General features: G+C 42.4%; 1 non-coding gene across 1 annotated transcript; it reads left to right on the forward strand.

Moving 5' to 3' along the window:
* The first annotated feature begins 20258 nt into the window (after positions 1 to 20258).
* Positions 20259 to 20329, forward strand: TRNAG-GCC. The gene has a single exon. It is a non-coding gene; the product is annotated as a tRNA-Gly (tRNA).
* The last annotated feature ends 228 nt before the right edge of the window (positions 20330 to 20557 follow it).

Here is a 20557-nt window from a genome sequence, read left to right on the forward strand (position 1 = left end):
TGCTAGATCGTCTTGCGGGGAGAGCATTCTATTGTTTCTTGGATGGGTACTCGCGCTACAATCAAATTTTAATAGCCCCGGAGGACCAAGAGAAGACTACTTTTACGTGCCCCTATGGAACATTTGCTTTCTCCCGGATGCCATTCGGATTGTGCAATGCTCCGGCGACCTTCCAACGTTGCATGATGGCTATTTTCAACGATATGGTGGAGTACATATTGGAGGTCTTTATGGACGACTTTAGTGTGGTTGGTGACTCTTTTGATGCATGCTTGGTGAATTTGGATAAAGTCTTGGCTCGTTGGGAAGAAACCAACCTAGTTCTCAATTGAGAAAAATGCCATTTTATGGTTGAAGAAGGTATAGTGTTGGGCCACAAGATTTCAAAACACGGGATTGAGGTTGATAAGGCAAAAATTGAGGTGATTTCAAAGCTCCCTTCCCCTACTTCTATCAAAGGGGTGAGGAGTTTTCTTGGACACGCCGGGTTCTACCGGCGGTTTAACAAAGACTTCTCAAAGGTTGTGAATCCATTGTGCAAGCTACTAGAGAAAGATACCAAGTTTGTTTTTGATGAAAAGTGTATGGAGGCCTTTGAACTCTTCAAACACAAGTTGACCACTACCCCTATCATAACTGCACCTAATTGGAGTATGCCCTTTGAACTAATGTGTGATGCTAGTGATGTTGCAGTGGGGGTGGTGTTAGGTCAACGGGTTAACAAAATGTTCCATCCCGTATATTATGCAAGTAAGACTATGAACGAACCTCAAGTTAAGGGTACCTCAGGCAAAGCTTCACTTGGGCCTAACACATTTGCCTTCGATCCCATGATCAAAGATATAATGTTGTGTTTAGGATGGTGAAAGTCGTGTCCTTGAGACTCTTATGTTGACCAAACAATCATCATGTGGTCTTTTTGGACCATTGTGCGCTTGAATCAGAACTGAGGTCGTTGTGGGCCCTCGACTCGATGTCTTTAGCAATCCCCTAGCATGTGTGGTGAGAAATCGAATTGTGAGTCCAAGTCCCTAGCCAATGGTCTAGAACTTGCCCTGAATTTTTGTTGAGGCGAAATACTAGGTGAAACTTGACTAGAGAAGTGATTATAGGCTCTCCTTGATCCCAATGTTAGGTTGAACAATTCAATGGCCTACCAATGAAATGATCCCTAGTTAACCTTTTCGAGCCTTGAACCTTTTTCTTTCAAGAACCAATGTTGCAAGCCTATACCCGTTCTAAAAGATACCCTCTCTTGGAACCCAAAATCTTCCCTTGAAGTAATGGCAAATGTTTGGGGGAGGAGAGACAAGAAAGGAAGAAAAGGTGGTAAAAGGTACGAAAGCAAAAGAAAAAGGGAAGAAATTAAAAAAAAGAAAAGAAAAAGACAAAAAAAAGAGCAATGTGAAAAAGAATAAAAAGGGGATACAAGGGAAACAAAAGTGAAAAAGGCGTAGAAAAAGTAGAAAAAGGAGAAATGATTTGAATTGCATAAGAAAGAGTGACAATGTGTCCCTCTAATCGCTTGAAAAGAAGTGAAATACTCAAATGAGTCAAGAAAGTGTGCCAAAATGAATCAAAGGAAGTGCTTAAGGGAAGATTGAACCCATTTGAACAAAAACATGTCCTACCCTTACCCAAAAGCCTTCACAATGAATCCGCAAAAGCCCCATATGATCTTGAGTTGAAGGACACCTACATTAGTGGATACTTGCATAAGGGGCAAGCATATGGTACCTAGGGCCGGACTTGTGATATTCTTCTTGAGAGAGATGAGTGAAAGTCCATCAACCTCGGTTTGTGTGTCAATACTCTAAAAGATGAGGTTCGCTTAGGGAGAGTTGAGGATGTGTGAGTTTGGGTTCCACAATGACCAAGGTATTTGAGAAAAGTTATTTGATGAAATGTGTCAACCCTTGACGCTCTTGTGTCACACTTGATCCATAGTTTTCAAAGTTTAAAATGTGTTAATGATGCATTCGTATTGAGGGCAATTGTTAGTCCCAATTGATGCTTGTTGAGGTTACTTTAGGATAGCTGGAATCACTTGGATGTTCCTTTAAGGGGTGGGTTTTATTTTGTTTGCTTGAGGACAAGTAATGGTTTAAGTTTGGGGGAGTTGATAAGTAGAATTTTAACTTGGTTTATGACCCTACTTGCCTATGCTTTGAATATAATTTGATACAAAATAATCCCAAAATGCTCACAGATTATGCTTGATTGCAGGTTTGACCAACAAAGTGACTGAAATGTCAAAGATCGGCTCAAAACCGAGTGAAACCTGCTTAAGCATCAAAGGCCAAGTAAAGTGATGGAAAAAGAGCCTAGTGCGGACTGCACAAAAGTGTACGCGGCCGCACTAGGAGATTCAGAGAAGTGCAAATTCAGGACTTTCACCATGCGGCCACGGTTGGATTTATGCGGCCCGCGTTCAGCTCACACGGTCGCGCCACCTAATCATGCGGCCCGCGCGGGAGAGATTTAGAGATGCAAGATTGGGACCAGTACAAGCCACGCGGCCGCGGTCACACTTACGCGGTCCGCGCCAGAGCTCCTGCGCCCGCGCTACACTTTCGTGCGGTCCGCGTCCCTCAACTTCAGAGAGTTAAAATTCAAGAGTTCAAGAGCCAACGCGGCCGCACTACCTTTTTGCGTGGCCCGCGCTGACCCCGCAGGGATATTTTTGTCCAAGTTTTCCAGCCACTATAAATAGATCTTTTTCCCATTTTTAGGTTAAGTTTTGTATCAGATTGAGTTGCGCTCGTGAGAACTGAAGTTTTAGCCTATTTTGGCATTTTAGCATTAATTTCTTAATAGATTCTTATCGTTTCTTATCAGTAATTAATTATTATGTTTAGTTCTTCTTCTAATTCTTCTGTTTCTTCTTTAATTATGTCTAGCTAAACCCATTAGCTAGGGTTGTGGCTCAACCCTAGTGTGGGTAATTTATGGGTGATGCCATCTAAGGATAGATTGATGTTGGATGTTTGCTATTTGGGTTAATTTTAGGTTTTAATTAAGGATTGGTGGTTGCAAACACTGATTCTAGCTTGGTGGGTTTAACTCTTCTTGAGAAAGAGAGTCTATGACCCCAAAATTGACCCAACAAGGAATCGGGAGGGACCCATAAGAAATGGTAGTCCCAATTAACGGGTTAAACCTCGAGAGAGTAATTACCCTACTTGAACCCTAGTTGCTTGGTCTAATTAGCCTACCCAATTGGTCTCGACAGAGTCAATTGGGCAAAATCACTCTCTTTACCGAGAGGTGTGAGAGTGGGTACAATTGAGCAACGGTTATAGCATAAGCCCCAAATACATCAATTTACTCTTAGTAGCATTTACCCGTTAATTAGCCACCTAGGCAATGCCACGACCCTAGTGCCTTTCTCTATATTAATTACAACTTAGCAATATCTCCGTAGCATAATTTAGCTTCAAACATTAGTCCTGTAATAGTAGATATAAGAATCGAAACCAAGGATGATAGAAGTGACATTAGAAGCACAACTGCAATTCTAGACTAAACAGACAATACAACTCCATTACAAGCTCCCTGTGGAAATTCGATCCCGAACCACTATTCGGGTAAAAGTAGTTGCAACCCGCTCTTCCTAACTTAGTGTAGTGTTGAGTCGGCAGCGATCAGTACCCACGATCTACAACATGTTTAATTTATTAACATTATTATAAGTTGTGGCCGGGTCACATAAATGTACCCCCGGATTTGGAAATTATGTATCACAACTACGTCATAGTAACCGTACCTGTAGCTGTGATAATTTTATTATAACGCGCCTAAAGCAAACTTCGAAGGTTCATATTTACTTTCTAAAATTAATTTGAGATTATTGTAAGGCCATAAGAGTATGAAATTTATTGGGAGAGACGTGTATAATTTTAACTACTAAGAAAAATGGGCCCAGGAGCAGGCCCAATGTGTTATTCTGGCTGTGTCCTTTTGAAAAGGTGCTACTACACTAGATTGGGCTCAAAACTGAGCCCAGGCGTAAAGTGAGGGCTCAGAGACAAACCCGGGTCTTTATTCTTGACTAGGCCGTCTTGCTTGGGCCAATGCTAGGCCCAACTTTGAGGCGAAGGCCCTAAATGTGCTGAGGCCTTATTTGACCTTAACACTTCTTCCAGTACACAAACATGCAGATGTCACACAAATTCTGAATGTCAACATAATGAATAACTAGACTATAAAACTTAATTTCATATTAACAAGCCATTTGAAATAGTGGTACTATTTTGAGCTACTTTAAATGAAAAGACCTCTTTGAATCGCGACACATCATGCATAGGAAAGGAAATTAAAACTTCAACTTTGAAATTTTTAGCAATTACAATTAAAACTTCATGCTGTATAGACAAATAACCATATCAATATATCTATCAACTATCTTCATTAATCCTAAAACAACTAATAACATCTGTATTTTTTACCCAAGACAGTATACGCTGTTGATGCCAAAGGACAATAATTACAGACTACCCTAAACTGAAAATCTGCATATTTAATAGTTGAAAGTGTCAACTGATTTATTACAACAGTATTGGACTTTAAAGGAAAAACACCAAACTATTACACCAGAATCCTACTTCTGAAAGGAAGATTATAGAATAATTCTATTACAATTTCTAGGAAATTAACAGCCTAGTGAAACCTTTGCCTCTTTTGTATATAGACGATCCAATCAAAGCTCAGTCCACCATATGGAACCATCAATTCAGCTGGATAACAATGACCAAATTCCAGCCCTTGGCTTTTAAACTTGTTGGTTTGGCCAACTAGCGACCAAATCCCCAAGTTGTAGCCCATGATTAGAAACATAAACCCCATGTCATTAATCACACAAGCAGAAGAAGAAAGGAAACTTCAGCAGCCAATGCTCAGAATTAGTGTGAAAACTTAACTAAAGGAAACTTCAAATAAAGCCATTTTTAAGAGAACACTACAAGTATCAATATACCAACTAAGTTACTCATACTAGTTTATTTCAAACCTTAAACTCACATAGCAACAGATTGATTAGATTTATAACAAATGTAATCAATAACTACATGAAAGAACATTCATTCATTACACATAATTTTGCAATTTTTTTAACTTATAATCATTCAAACAGTACATTAAGAGAGCTGAGATCAGTACCTTAACAAGTAAAACCAACAGAAAAAGCAACTTAAAGTGCTGGCTGAAATCTTGGAAATGAAGCAGCAACCAAGAACAAACAGCAACAATAGAGAAAACAGCCCAAAAAAACCAAGAACCAACACTCAAACTTCCCAGAAAATCAGAGTACTCGAAGAACTAACCTAGAAATCTAGCTAGAAAACTGAAGTTTTAAGGCCAGAAAGGTTTTAGGGGTTTTTCCTTGCGTCTTGAAATTTTTAGGTCAAAATGTGTTGATTCAATATGTATGAGAATGAGTGAATAGCTTTACTTTTATAGGGTATCCTAATATAGCATCAAAAGAGCATATTCTACCCTAAATTCCCTAAGGGTCAGATAGTACATCATCTTTTGACAGCTGTATGTCTTTTTTTCAGCCTAATTCCAGCATTTTCATGCTATGAATGGGACAGCTGTACAAAATTCTAGAACCTTCTAATTTTTACCTTATGTAAATATTTATTTATTAAATATTTCAGTTCTAACCAATTCTGCCCAAAAATCTGATTTCAAAATCATTTGTGGAACCTCCTAGAACAATCTAGAAGATTCCAGCATTAGGGGTCTTAGGCTTGTTTCAATGTCATTTTAATTCTGAAATGAATTTTAGGATTAAGGGTATTTAGGGCTTAACTCAAACCATTTAATCCTAAACTAGTGAATTAACAAGCTAACCTTAAACAAGAACACTGAATTTTAAAACAGTAACAAAACAGAATGGTGAGGCCAGGAAAACCTATAAATTAAACTAATCAAATTGCCAATCAAACGAGTTAATCAGCTAAGCTAATGTTAACTAATCAGAGACCTACCAAGTAAGTTGTTTAATTAAACTCCTAAAACTATTCTAATCAATTTCAAACCAAGCATTGAATATCAAACAAACAACTATAAGAGAGAAACAAACTCCACAGAATAGTCAATTTTATCAAAACCCTAAAAAGATTAGACCTAATTAACCTAAACTTATGCAAATTGAAATTAAACTTCAAATGATGAAATTCTAGCATGCTTTAATTAACCTAATAAACATATACAAATAAACAAGCTAAACAGTCATGAAAAAGAGAAAACCTAAAGTGGCAACTCCCTAAAACATGCGGCTAAAAGAAGAAAGAAGATGAAAGAGATAAACAAAAGAAGAAAGGAAAAAGAATAGAAAAAGGAATTACCAAAACTCGCTTCGAATTTGGACCAGTCAAGAACTCGGACAAGCTTCAACGGGATAAAATGAACTTGGACGACCATTAATCGATTGTTCTCAACAAGAACAGTCGACTAATGGAATTCTTGGCTTCAAGCGACCCAGAAATTGAACGAAAATCAAAAATGAAAAAAATTAGGGTTTGGATTTTAGATCCAAGATTCGAGAATTTTCAGACTTGTTTGAAAGAAATGGTTGGGATATATGGGAAGAGGAGGGGTGAAGTGATTATATGGTGTTAATTTGAGACGGTTTGGAGGTGGTCCGCCGCCGTAAGGCGATTTTCGGTCGGCGGACCACGAAGGAGACGGCGGGGGTTATAAGGGCGGCTAGGGTTTTATTTTGAGAGAGTTTGGAGACGGAAATAAAAAGGGTCTCTAGGGACTTGGGGGGGTCCGACACTTTTATATTTTAGGGGTGTTGAGTTCCGAGCCGTTGGATCAAAAGAATCCAACGGCTGTGATTGAAGGATGGGGGAAACGGGGTCGTTTTGGGGTGTGGGGACTGGACCGGGTATTGAAGGGAACTGGGATGGACATGGGCGGATTTGGGCATAAAAAATTTGGCCCAGTTTCGGACATTTTCATTAATCCCCCCCCCCCTTTTTTGTATTTTCTTTTCCTTCTTCTTTATTTTAAAATAATTAAACTCTAAATTAAATTCAAAATTAATCTAAATTGTAAAATCAAACTAATTATCTGTTTGTAATAATTACAAAATTAATTAAACGTAAATTAATGAAGAAGAAATTACTAATCTAGCATTAAAAGCTAAAATGTAAAATGAATGATTTTTTTTGTGTGTGATTTTTATTTTAATAAAGTAATTAATTAACAAATTAATCCTAAAATATGAACACAAAATCTAATATGCAATGCATGATATTTTTTGATATTTTTGGGGCATTTTTTATGATTTTAACAAAATTAAACGTGCACAAAATGCAAACAATTAATAAAAATCCTACAAAAATCATATAAAATTGCAAACAATTTGGGGAAAATTTATTTTCTTTAAGTTTGTAGGAGTATTTCTAGTAGAGCAAAAATCACATGCTCAACAGGAATGACCATTAGGCATTCCTTTATAGCATGGCTAACTGCCACGTGAGGATGGGTGTGGGATATTTAATCTTTATCCACTTATTAGGTAATTAGGTAATGTCCCATTATCCGGTAATTAACCAATTACCCGCATAATTAAAAATTAACCCAAATTACTTAAAATTCTACTTATCTTAAATATACTTTATACATCATACTACTGTGTTCATATGGTACATTGCATGGTACTAGTCCATAAGTATTGGGTATTATTACTCGACCCGTAGTTTATCCCAATTCGACAACCTTCAAGGAAACTCATTTTCTTTAATTCGTGTACCCTTTCCTTCACGGCACTTACTTATTGTTTGGTAATAGTAGCATAAATATGCTAACATCAAGGTAATCTCATCCCCGAGTCTACGTCAATTAACTGAAGACGAAACTTTAATGTATGAAAACGCAAGATGTAATAGAAGCCTAACTTGAATTATTTTAAAGTGTGGGGGTGTTTGGCAAAAGTGCAAGTTCCTAAACCCAAAAGGGTAAAAATAGGACCGAAAACAGTTGATTATATTTTCATAGGATATGTGACCAAGAGTAAAGAATATCCTTAATTACAGTACCGTATCGTTAAATCTGTTGTTACGTAACGACGAAATGTGTCACTTTATGTAACGACCGATTTGGTGTTGTCGCGTCGTTACCTTGTCTTTTTCTCTCAATCTCACCCTTAATTATTGTTAAATAATTTTTATCATTTATTCTACCTTTTTATATAGTAATTTAACCCTATATCATAATTTTTCTATATAATATTGCAAGTTCATTCTTCATATTGCTGGTGCATGATATCATGAAACGGCGCCAAATGACACAATCTATCCAAACATTGTATTCATCAAACGATACAGTACAATACAATACGATACATTATAAAACGATATGTAACAACCATCCAAACAAGTTGTTAGTTTAAGCAACTCACAAGCACGATATTAGTAAACTTAAAGGACTAAAGCTACTCGAACCATCGAACGTATAAAGAACGTTGTTAAACCAACACGTAAACATAAGAGACTACTTTTATTGTTTTATCCATTTATAGGACACCATATTTATTTTGATGAATTGTGACGATCCAAAGGGTCATCACCTGTTTTCTCATTCATTCTGTGCTTCCGAGGCCTTGAAAACCTCATTTTTAGTCTCCTCGATTGGCGTGCGCAGTCCGGGCGTGTAGTCGGAAAGCTTAAATATGAATTCTGTGTGAAAAATGATGAATTTTGATATTAATATGATTAAAGTTGACTTTGGTCAACATTTTGGGTAAACGGACCCGGACCCATGATTGGACGGTCCCAGAGGGTCCGTAGAAAAATATGGGACTCGGGCGTAAGCCCGGAATCGAAATCCGAGGTTCCGAGCCCGAGAAATGAATTTTTAAAAGAAATTGTTTTTCTGAAATTTATCAAGGGAACTGGAAATGAAATTTGATACTGTGGTATCGGGCCCGTATTTTTGATTTCGGCGCCCAGTACAAGTCTTATATATGGTTTAAACGCTTTCTGTAAAGTTTGGTTGAAATCGGACGTCATTTGACATGTTTCGGACTTAAAATGGAAGAAAAATATTGTTTTATGAAAATTGGGAAGAATTCATGAGTTTTGAGGCTTGATCCGTTGTTTCGATGTATTTTGGCAATTTGATCGCACGGGTAAGTCCGTATGGTGTTTTTGGAGTTATGTGAATGTTCGGTTTGGAGCCCCAAGGGCTCGGGTGAGTTTTGAGTAGGCCCCGGGAGGTCTTAGACTTAGAAATAGCAGATGTTGCAGGTTCAGGGAGTTGCAGGCTCCAACGCACCCGTGGTCGCCTTTGTGCGGTACGCGGTGCGTGCTGCGCGGACGCGGTCGCCTTAGTGCGGTCCGCGGTGGAAGCTGCGCGGCCGCGGTCGTCCATGCGCGGTCCGCGTAGCTAACTTCAGAGAGCCAGCATTTCCCAGGTCTACCAGCGCGGCCGCGTTCCCCTTTGTGCGGTCTGCGCTGGAGAGTTCAGAGAGTGGTATTTGTACAGTTCTTCAGCGCGGCCGCGGTCCATTTTTGCGCGGTCCGCGCTGGGTCTTCAGAGGATATATGGTCGGGAATTTCTGTCATTTTTCACTTTTTCAAAACCCAAGACATAAGAGGCGATTTTCCAAACGATTCTTCTTCTCCAAAACGATTGGTAAGTGATTTCTAACTCATTTTCTTTACTCCTTAACATCTTTAAACATAATTTCAACTTCAAAACAAAGATTTTAATGGGGAAATTTGGGAATTTTGAGTAGAACCTAGGTTTTCTTAAATCGGGGGTTTTGGACCTCAATTTGAGGTCCGATTCCAAAATAAATTATATATCTGAGTTCATGGGGGAATGGGTAATCGGGTTTTGGCTCGAACCTCGGGTTTTGACTATGTGGGCCCGGGGGCATTTTTGACCTTTGGGGTAAATGGATGCAAAAGCTATAATTAGACATTGGGTTCGATTTGTTTAGCACATATTGATAACGTGAAGTCATTATTGCGTAGATTTGGTTGAGTTGGAGCCGAATTCGAGAGGGAAAGCGGTTGTTGAGGATTGAATTGGCCTTGGAGTTGAGGTAAGTGTTTGGTTTAACCCTAGCTTGAGGGAATAGGAGTTGAGTCTTGTTTGCTATTTGCTAATTGATCGAGTACGATGTATAGGCATGGTGACGAGTATCCATACATTGGTGTCTAGCATGACCGTGAGTCCTTAAAGGGTGATTATCATGATTTTGTTATGGATTCCATGTTAATTGAGGACTTCTATATATTGTAAAGAAAATGTGAAAAACATTATGATCATTTGATTTTCGTGGTGTAGTGGCCTGGTTGTAATACGAATTGAAAAGTCATCTGATATTATAAGATTCTTGGGAGCATTGGCTCAAGTGATATAGTGAGATGTGAAGTAAGAAATGAAAGAAAGCTAGTGAGTTATTGGTTATTCCCTTGCCGGTATGTTTTGCTGTTTGGTAGACTTTTCTCCCTTGCCGGAATATTTAAATTGTTGTTATTGTTCCTTTGCCGGAATTTCCTATTTTGTTTGTCTATTCCCTCGCCCCATTGTTTGTGATTGTTGTTTGGGTGAGGACGAGTGATAAAGCACGAAGGGTGATGCCGTGCACGATTGTGATATGAATACTAATGCACGAAGGAACATTCTGTGCCATGATATGATTACTAATGCATGAAGGAACAATCCGTGCCATGATATGATTACTAATGCACGAAGGAACATTCCGTGCCATCATTTTGTGAGGTAAAGCACGAAGGGTGATGCCGTGTACTTTATATGATTGTTTGGATGAGAATGAGAGTAAAAGCACGAAGGATGGTGTCATGCAACTGTTGATTTCCTACTCTCGTTGCTATTGTAATTGTACTGTTTCATCCCTTAATTATTGATTTTATAACTGAACTGTTACAGCCCCTACAACATGCTCCCCTCCCCCTTGACTGGTTAATTTCTGTATACCTTTATATTGCATACATATATATATTGAACTGCACAGGTTTGTTTAGTAGTCCGGTCTAGCCTCGTCTCTACTTCGCCGGGGTTAGGCCAGGCACTTACCAGCACATGGGGTCGGTTGTGCTGATGCTACACTCTGTGCACCTTTTTGCACAGATCACGGTGCCGGAGCAGCTTTTGGACAGCAATAGTAGATTTGGGAGCTGACTTATGTCCAGAGACACTGAGGTAGCCTTGTTGACGTCCGCAGGCCCGGAGTTTCTTCTATCTTTACTTTAGTTTGTTATCCTTTGTACCAGAACAAACAAAACTATGTTGTTATTCAGACATTGTATTTAGCATTCTCTAGACGTTCGTAAGTTTGTGACTCCAGTCCTTGGGTAGAGTTGTATTGAACTTCCGCATTGCTTTCAGTTTATTTATATTTAAGACTTTCGCTTTTCTATTAAATGTTTCGTTGTTTTTATTAATGTCGAGGTTTGCTAAAAGAGATAATAACTAATTGGCTTGCCTAGCTCCTAATAGTAGGCGTCATCACGACTCCCGAGGGTGGGAAATCTGGGTCGTGACAAGTTGGTATCAGAGCACTAGGTTACATAGGTCTCACAACTCACGGACAAACTCGGTAGAGTCTGAGGGATCGGTACGGAGACGTCTGTATTTATCCCCCAGAGGCTACAGAGTTAGGAAAATCTCCCTTTTGTTCTTCCTTGTCGTGCGATTCTGTTTCTCAAATACTGATTGTCTCTCTACTCTGTTCTTTCGCAGATGGCGAGAACACGTGCTTCCTCTTCTATCGTGCAGCAGCCCGAGCCCCCAGCAGCAGCTCCTACGATGGGCAGAGGGCGAGGCCGAGGCCGTGCCAGAGGACGAGGCAGGGGCAGAGCTCAGCCCCGAGCAGCAGTCCCAGAGGTGGAGCCTCATGTTGATTATGACGAGGATGTTCCAGCCCCAGCAGCTCCGGTGGGCCCAGCTCAGGTCCCAGAGGAGTTTATAGCCACCCCAGTTCTTCGGGACGCTTTGGTCAGGTTGGTAGGCCTTATGGAGAGCGTCTCTCGAGCGGGTTTGCTTCCAGTAGCACCAGCCACTTCTCAGGGTGGAGGAGGAGTTCAGACTCCTACCACACGTACTCCGGAGCAGGTAGCTCCCCAGGCTCAGGTTCCAGTGGTTCAGCCGGGTATTGTGACTCAGACCGGCGATGGAGCAGCTATGTCTGCAGATGCTTTGTGGAGGCTGGATAGGTTCACCAAGCTCTTCACCACCACATTCAGCAGTGCTTCTTCAGAGGACCCCAGGATTTCTTATATAGCTGCCATGAGGTTCTTCGGACTATGGGTATTGTGGAGACCAATGGGGTCGACTTCGCCACCTTTCGTCTATCTGGATCCGCCAAGACTTGGTGGAGGGACTATTGTTTAGCCAGACCAACAGGGTCGCCATCTCTGACTTGGGACCAGTTTGCAGAGTTGTTCTTGGAGAAGTTTCTCCCCGTTACTCAGCGAGATGCTCTTCGCAGGCACTTTGAGCGCCTTTAGCAGGGCTCTATGACAGTCACACAGTATGAGACCCGATTCATTGATCTAGCTCGCCATGCTATTGTTATACTCCCCACCGAGAGAGAGAGGGTGCGGAGGTTTATTGATGGATTGATTCAGCCGATCCGTCTCCAGATGGCTATGGGAGCCGGGAGTGAGATTTCTTTTCAGGAGGCGGCCAATGCGGCCCGTAGAGTTGAGATGGCTCTTGCACGGGGAGGTGGTCATGGGTCAGATAAGAGGCCCCATCATGTAGGTAGATTCAGTGGTACCTCGTCTGGAGGTAGAGATTCTTATGGTAGAGGCCACCCTCCGAGGCCCTTTCAGTCAGCTCTCCAGGTCTCTCATGGTACTTCAGGCGGTAGTGGTTCTCAGCCGCATTATTCTGATCAGCAGTCTCTCAGTGCACCACCAGCTCCCATCAGTGCACCGCCACTTCAGAGTTTCCGGGGAGGACATTCAGGTCGACAGGGTCAGCAGTCTCAGCAGCCGAGGGCTTGTTACGGTTGTGGTGACCCGAGTCACATTGTCAGATTTTGCCCTCGAGCTTCGGGTAGTTCCCAGCAACAGGGTCCTCGCCCCATGATTCAAGCACCAGGTGATCCACAGGCCACCCAGCCAGCTAGAGGCGGGGGTAGAGGTCATAGAGGTGGAGGTAGGGATCATAGAGGTGGAGCTCGGACCGCCAGAGGTAGAGGCCAGCCAGCAGCCGACCGTTCCAAGGATGTGGTCCAGGGAGGTGGGGCCTAGCCCCGGTGTTATGCTCTTCCAGCCAGGCCAGAGGCTGAGTCTTCAGATGCAGTTATTACAGGTACTATTCTGGTCTGTGATAGAGATGATTCAGTGCTATTTGAACCTGGGTCTACGTATTCGTATGTGTCATCCTATTTTGCACCATACTTGGTCATGCCTAGTGATGCTTTGAGTATTTCTATTTATGTATCTACACCGGTAGGTGATTCTATAGTGGTCGACTGAGTGCATCATTCCTGTGTGGTAGTGTTTGAGGGTCTTGAGACCCGTGTTGATTTATTGCTCTTAGACATGGTGGATTTCGACATTATATTAGGGATGGATTGGTTGTCCCCGTATCATGCTATCTTGGATTGTCACGCCAAGACCGTAACCTTGGCTTTGCCAGATTTGCCCCGTTTGTAGTGGAGAGGGACCCCAAGGCATACCACCTGCAGAGTTATTTCATATGTGAAGGCTCGACGCATGGTCGAGAAGGGGTGTTTAGCTTATCTGGCATATGTTCGCGATTCCAGCGCAGAGGTCCCTTCTATTGATTCTGTTCCTATTGTTCGGGAGTTCCCCGAGGTTTTCCCTTCAGACTTGCCGGGTATGCCGCCCGACAGGGATATTGATTTTTGTATTGATCTGGCTCCGGGCACTCAGTCCATTTCCATTCCGTCGTATGGCATGGCCCCGCCAGAGTTGAAAGAGTTAAAGGATCAGTTGCAGGATTTGCTTGAGAAGGGTTTCATTAGACCCAGCGTTTCGCCTTGGGGTGCGCCGGTGTTATTTGGGAAGAAAAACGATGGTTCGATGAGGATGTGCATTGATTACCGGCAGTTGAACAAGGTAACGATAAAGAACAAGTATCCAGTGCCGAGGATTGACGATTTGTTCGACCAGCTTCAGGGTCCAAAGGTATTTTCAAAGATATACTTGAGATCTGGCTACCATCAGTTGAGTATTAAGGCATCCGATGTCCCTAAGACAGCATTCCGCACTCGGTACGGGCATTATGAGTTCCTGGTCATGTCATTCGGGTTGACCAATGCCCCAGCAGCATTTATGGAGTTGATGAACCGAGTGTTCAGGCCATATTTGGATATGTTCGTGATAGTCTTTATTGATGATATTTTTGTGTACTCCCGCAGCCGGGAGGAGCACGAGCAGCACCTTAGAGTGGTTCTTCAGACAATGAGGGATAGTCAGTTATATGCCAAGTTCTCCAAGTGTGATTCTGGTTGAGTTCGGTTGCATTTCTGGGTCACGTCGTATCAGCAGAGGGTATTCAGGTGGACCCGAAGAAGATTGAGGCAGTCAAGAACTGGCCTCGACCAGCTTCAGCTACAGAGATTCGGAGTTTCTTGGGGTTAGCAGGCTATTATCGTCGATTCGTGGAGGGGTTTTCATCTATCGCAGCCCCGATGACCAGGTTGACCCAGAAGGGTGCCCAGTTCAGATGGTCGGATGAGTGTGAGGCAAGCTTTCAGAAGCTCAAGACAGCTCTGACTACAGCACCGGTATTGGTTTTGCCCACAGGTTCAGGGCCTTATACAGTCTATTGTGATGCTTCCCGTATTGGGCTTGGTGCAGTATTGATGCAGGATGGCAGAGTCATAGCCTATGCTTCGAGGCAGTTGAAGATCCACGAGAAGAATTATCCAGTTCATGATCTACAGTTGGCAGCCATTGTTCATGCTTTGAAGATTTGGAGGCATTATCTATATGGTGTGACGTGTGAGGTGTACACTGATCACAAGAGTCTTCAGTACTTGTTCAAGCAAAAGGAGTTGAATTTGAGGCAGAGGAGGTGGTTGGAGTTGCTGAAAGATTATGATGTTACTATTTTGTACCACCCGAGGAAGGCCAATGTGGTGGCCGATGCATTGAGTAGGAAGTCCGCCAGCATGGGTAGTCTTGCTTATATCCCGGCCAGCCAGAGGCCGCTTACTCTGGATGTTCAGGCTTTGGCCAATCGATTTGTGAGGTTGGATATCTCTGAGCCTAGCCGAGTGTTAGCTTGCACGGTTGCTCGTTCTTCATTATTAGAGCGTATCCGTGATCGGCAGTTTGATGATCCCTATTTGTGTGTCCTGAGAGACACGGTGCAGCATGGAGGTGCCAAGAAGGTGACCTTAGATGATGATGGTGTCTTGAGACTGCAGGGGCGAGTTTGTGTGCCCAATGTTGATAGGATTCGATAGTTGATCTTGGCGGAGGCCCATAGTTTCCGGTATTCTATTCACCCGGGCGCCGCGAAGATGTATCAGGACTTGTGGCAGCATTATTGGTGGCGTAGGATGAAGAAAGATATTGTTGCATATGTGGCTCGATGTTTGAACTGTCAGCAGGTTAAGTATGAGCATCAGAGGCCTGGTGGTTTGTTTCAGAGGATTGAGCTTCCCGAGTGGAAGTGGGAGAGGATTACTATGAATTTTCTTAGTGGACTCCCGTTGACCCGGAAGAAGTTTGATGCGATTTGGGTCATTGTTGATAGGCTGACCAAGTCAGCGCATTTTGTTCCTGTTGCAACCACTTATTCATCCGAGAGGTTAGCTGAGATCTACATCAGAGAGATTGTTCGCCTTCATGGGGTGCCTGTATCTATCATTTCGAACCGGGGTACGCAGTTTACCTCGCGCTTCTGGAGAGCATTTCAGCGAGAGTTGGGCACCCAGGTTGAGTTGAGCACAACATTCCATCCTCAGACGGACGGACAGTCCGAGCGAACTATTCAGATATTGGAGGATATGCTCCGAGCTTGTGTTATAGACTTTGGAGGTTCGTGGGACCAGTTTTTGCCTTTAGCAGAGTTCACCTACAACAACAGCTACCAGTCCAGCATTCAGATGGCTCCATATGAGGCGTTGTATGGCAAGCGATGTCGGTCCCCAGTGGGATGGTTTGAGCCGGGAGAGGCTCGGTTGTTGGGTACAGATCTAGTTCAGGATGCCTTGGACAAGGTCAAGATCATTCAGGATAGGCTTCGGACAGCTCAGGCCAGGCAGAAGAGCTATGCAGATCGCAAGGTCCGAGATATGGCTTTCATGGTTGGTGAGCGAGTATTGCTCCGAGTGTCGCCTATGAAGGGCGTGATGAGATTTGGAAAGAAGGGCAAGCTTAGCCCTAGGTTCATTGGCCCATTTGAGATTCTCGACCGTGTGGGAGAGGTGGCTTATAGGCTTGCCTTGCCGCCTAGCTTGTCAGCCGTGCATCCAATTTTTCATGTGTCCATGCTTCGGAGGTATCACGGCGATCCAGCCCACGTGTTAGATTTCAGCACTGTCCAGTTGGACAAGGATCTGTCTTATGAGGAGGAGCCGGTGGCTATTCTAGATCGGCAGGTTCGACAGTTGAGGTCGAAGAGTTTTCCTTCAGTGCGTGTTCAGTGGAGAGGTCAGCCTCCTGAGGCATCGACCTGGGAGTCCGAGTCTGACATGCGAAGCCGTTATCCTCATCTTTTTTCCGACTCAGGTACTTCTTTCTTTTGTCCGTTCGAGGACGAACGGTTGTTTTAGAGGTGGAGAATGTGACGACCCAAAGGGTCATCACCTGTTTTCTCATTCATTTCGTGCTTCCGAGGCCTTGAAAACCTCATTTTTAGTCACCTCGATTTGCGTGCGCAGTCCGGGCGCGTAGCCGGAAAGCTTAAATACGAATTGTGTGAAAAATGATGAATTTTGATGTTAATATGATTAAAGTTGACTTTGGTCAACATTTTAGGTAAACGGACCCGGACCCGTGATTGGACGATCCCGGAGGGCCTGTAGAAAAATATGAGACTCGGGCATATGCCCGGAGTCGAATTCCGAGGTCTAGAGCCCGAGAAATGAATTTTTCTATGAAATTGCTTTTCTGAAATTTATCAAGGGAACTGGAAATGAAATTTGATTAAAAGACTGTGATATCGAGTCCGTATTTTGGTTCCGGCGCCCGGTACAAGTCTTATATATGGTTTAAGCACTTTCTGTAAAGTTTGGTTGAAATCGGACGTCGTTTGACATGTTTCGGACTTAAAATGGAAAAAAATTGATGTTTTATGAAAATTGGGAAGAATTCATGAGTTTTGAGGCTTGATCAGTTGTTTTTGATGTATTTGGCGATTTGATCGCACGGATAAGTCCGTACGGTGTTTTTGGAGTTATGTGTATGTTCGGTTTGGAGCCCCGAGGGCTCGGGTGAGTTTTGAGTAGGCCCCGGGAGGTCTTAGACTTAGAAATAGCAGATGTTGCAGGTTCAGGGAGTTGCAGGCTCCAGCGCGCCCGCGGTCGCCTTAGCGCGGTCCGCGGTGCGTGCTGCGCGGACGCGGTCGCCTTAGTGCGGTCCGCGGTGGAAGCTGCGTGGCCGCGGTCGTCCATGTGCAGTCCGCTAGCTAACTTTAGAGAGCCAGCATTTCCCAGGTCTACCAGCGCGGCCGCGTTCCCCTTTGTGCGGTCCGCGCCGGAGAGTTCGGAGAGTGGTATTTGTACAGTTCTTCAGTGCGACCGCGGTCCATTTTTGCGCGCTCCGCGCTAGGTCTTCAGGGGGTATATAAGGTCGGGAATTTCAGTCATTTTTCACTTTTTCAAAACCCAAAACATACGAGGCGATTTTCCAAACTATTCTTCTTCTCCAAAACGATTGGTATGCGATTTCTAACTCATTTTCTTTACTCCTTAACACCTTTAAACATAATTTCAACTCCAAAACAAAGATTTTAATGGGGAAATTTGGGAATTTTGGGTAGAACCTAGGTTTTCTAAAATTGGGGGTTTTGGACCTCAATTCGAGGTCCGATTCCAAAATAAATTATATATCTAAGTTCATAGGGGAATGGATAATCGGGTTTCGGTTCGAACCTCGGGTTTTGACCATGTGGGCCCGGGGGCAATTTTGACCTTTGGGGTAAATGGATGCAAAAGCTATAATTAGACATTGGGATCGATTTGTTTAACATATGTTGATAACGTGAAGTCATTATTGCGTAGATTTGGTTGAGTTGGAGCCGAATTCGAGAGGGAAGCGGTTGTTGAGGATTGAATTGGCCGTGGAAGTTGAGGTAAGTGTTTGGTTTAACTCTAGCTTGAGGGAATAGGAGTTGAGTCTTGTTTGCTATTTGCTAATTGATCGAGTACGATGTATAGGCATGGTAACGAGTATCTATACATTGGTGTCTAGCATGACCGTGAGTCCTTAAAGGGTGATTATCATGATTTTGTTGTGGATTCCATGTTAATTGAGGACTTCTATATATTGTAAAGAAAATGTGAAAAACATTATGATCATTTGATTTTCGTGGTGTAGTGGCCTAGTTGTAATACGAATTGAAAAGGCATCTGAGATTATAAGATTCTTGGGAGCATTGGCTCAAGTGATATAGTGAGATGTGAAGTAAGAAATGAAAGAAAGCTAGTGAGATATTGGTTATTCCCTTGCCGGGATGTTTTGCTGTTTGGTAGACTTTTCTCCCTTGCCGGGATATTTAAATTGTTGTTATTGTTCATTTGCCGGGATTTCCTATTTTGTTTGTCTATTCCCTCGCCCCATTGTTTGTGATTGTTGTTTGCGTGAGGACGAGTGATAAAGCACGAAGGGTGATGCCGTGCACGATTGTGATATGAATACTAATGCACGAAGGAACATTCTGTGCCATGATATGATTACTAATGCACGAAGGAACATTCCCTGCCATGATATGAGTGTTTATGCACGAAGGATCATTCCGTGCCATCATTTTGTGAGGTAAAGCACGAAGGGTGATGCCGTGTACTTTATATGATTGTTTGGGTGAGAATGAGAGTAAAAGCACGAAGGATGGTGCCGTGCAACTGTTGATTTCCTACTCTCGTTGCTATTGCAATTGTACTGTTTCATTCCTTAATTATTGATTTTATATATGAACTGTTACAGCCCCTACAGCATGCTCCCCTTCCCCTTGACTGGTTAATTTCTGTATACCTTATATTGCATACATATATATATTGAACTGCACAGGTTTGTTTAGTATTCCGGTCTACCTCGTCACTACTTCGCCGGGGTTAGGCTAGGTACTTACCAGCACATGGGGTCGGTTGTACTGATGCTACACTCTGTGCACCTTTTTGCACAGATCACGGTGCCGGAGCAGCTTTTGGACAGCAATAGTAGATTTGGGAGCTGGCTTCAGTCCAGAGACACCGAGGTAGCCTTGCTGACGTCCGCAGGCCTGGAGTTTTTTCTATCTTTACTTTAGTTTGTTATCCTTTGTACCGGAACAAACAAAACTATGTTGTTATTCAGACATTGTATTTAGCATTCTCTAGACGTTCGTGAGTTTGTGACTCCAGTCCTTGGGTAGAGTTGTAATGAACTTCCGCATTGCTTTCAGTTTATTTATATTTAAGACTTCCGCTTTTCTATTAAATGTTCCGTTGTTTTTATTAATGTCGAGGTTTGCTAAAAGAGATAATAACTAATTGGCTTGCCTAGCTCCTAATAGTAGGCGCCATCACGACTCCCGAGGGTGGGAAATCCGGGTCGTGACATGAATATATTTATTTTTATCATGATTTAATTAAAGTAATTTTTTGTATGCTCTAATTGTACTAGTTTTATTTCCAAAAAAAAAAAAAGAAGGGGAATCAAGATGTGGATTAACTGAAAATTAGATGTACTGACCACAGTAGTTCAAAACTTCAAAATCCTGTCATTCTTTTTCTGAACCTGGGAGTATATAAATTGAGTGTGTTTAGAAGTGGAAAATTTGATATCTTTAATATAATGGAGACAAACCACTTGTATTTGCGAATTCTTCTGTTGATTATAGGGCGATTCGGTACATTAACCTCCTGTTATACGCGGGGTCCGAAAAAATCCGAACCACAATGGTTTATTGTATGTACCCTTACTCTGTATTTCTACAAGAGGTAGTTTTTACGGCTCGAACCGTGACCTCATGATTCAGCGAGAATAGCAAGAAGCACTAGTAGTTGTTGTGATAAAGAGATAATTAGATAAACCACTTGTATTTACCATTAATTTATTATTTATAATCAGAAAGAATAGAAAGAAGCACCAGTGGTCTAGTGGTAGAATAGTACCCTGCCACGGTACAGACCCGGGTTCGATTCCCGGCTGGTGCAGTCCGAGCTGTGATGTATTTCACATACTGTGAGACTTGGGTCTTCACAACTTCCTGATATAGGATGATTTCTGTGCTTCTGAGCTCTCTCTTTACTTTTTTTATTTACTGGTATTATTTTTCTAAAACTTGTCATTATTTCAAAATAACAGTATATTTCCCACTCAATGTCATTATTTCATAATAACAGTATATTTGCCACTCAATCGACGTTGGTTGATTCTCATTA

This window comes from Nicotiana attenuata, unplaced genomic scaffold (assembly GCF_001879085.1).
Source record: "Nicotiana attenuata strain UT unplaced genomic scaffold, NIATTr2, whole genome shotgun sequence".
Lineage (NCBI taxonomy): Eukaryota > Viridiplantae > Streptophyta > Magnoliopsida > Solanales > Solanaceae > Nicotiana > Nicotiana attenuata.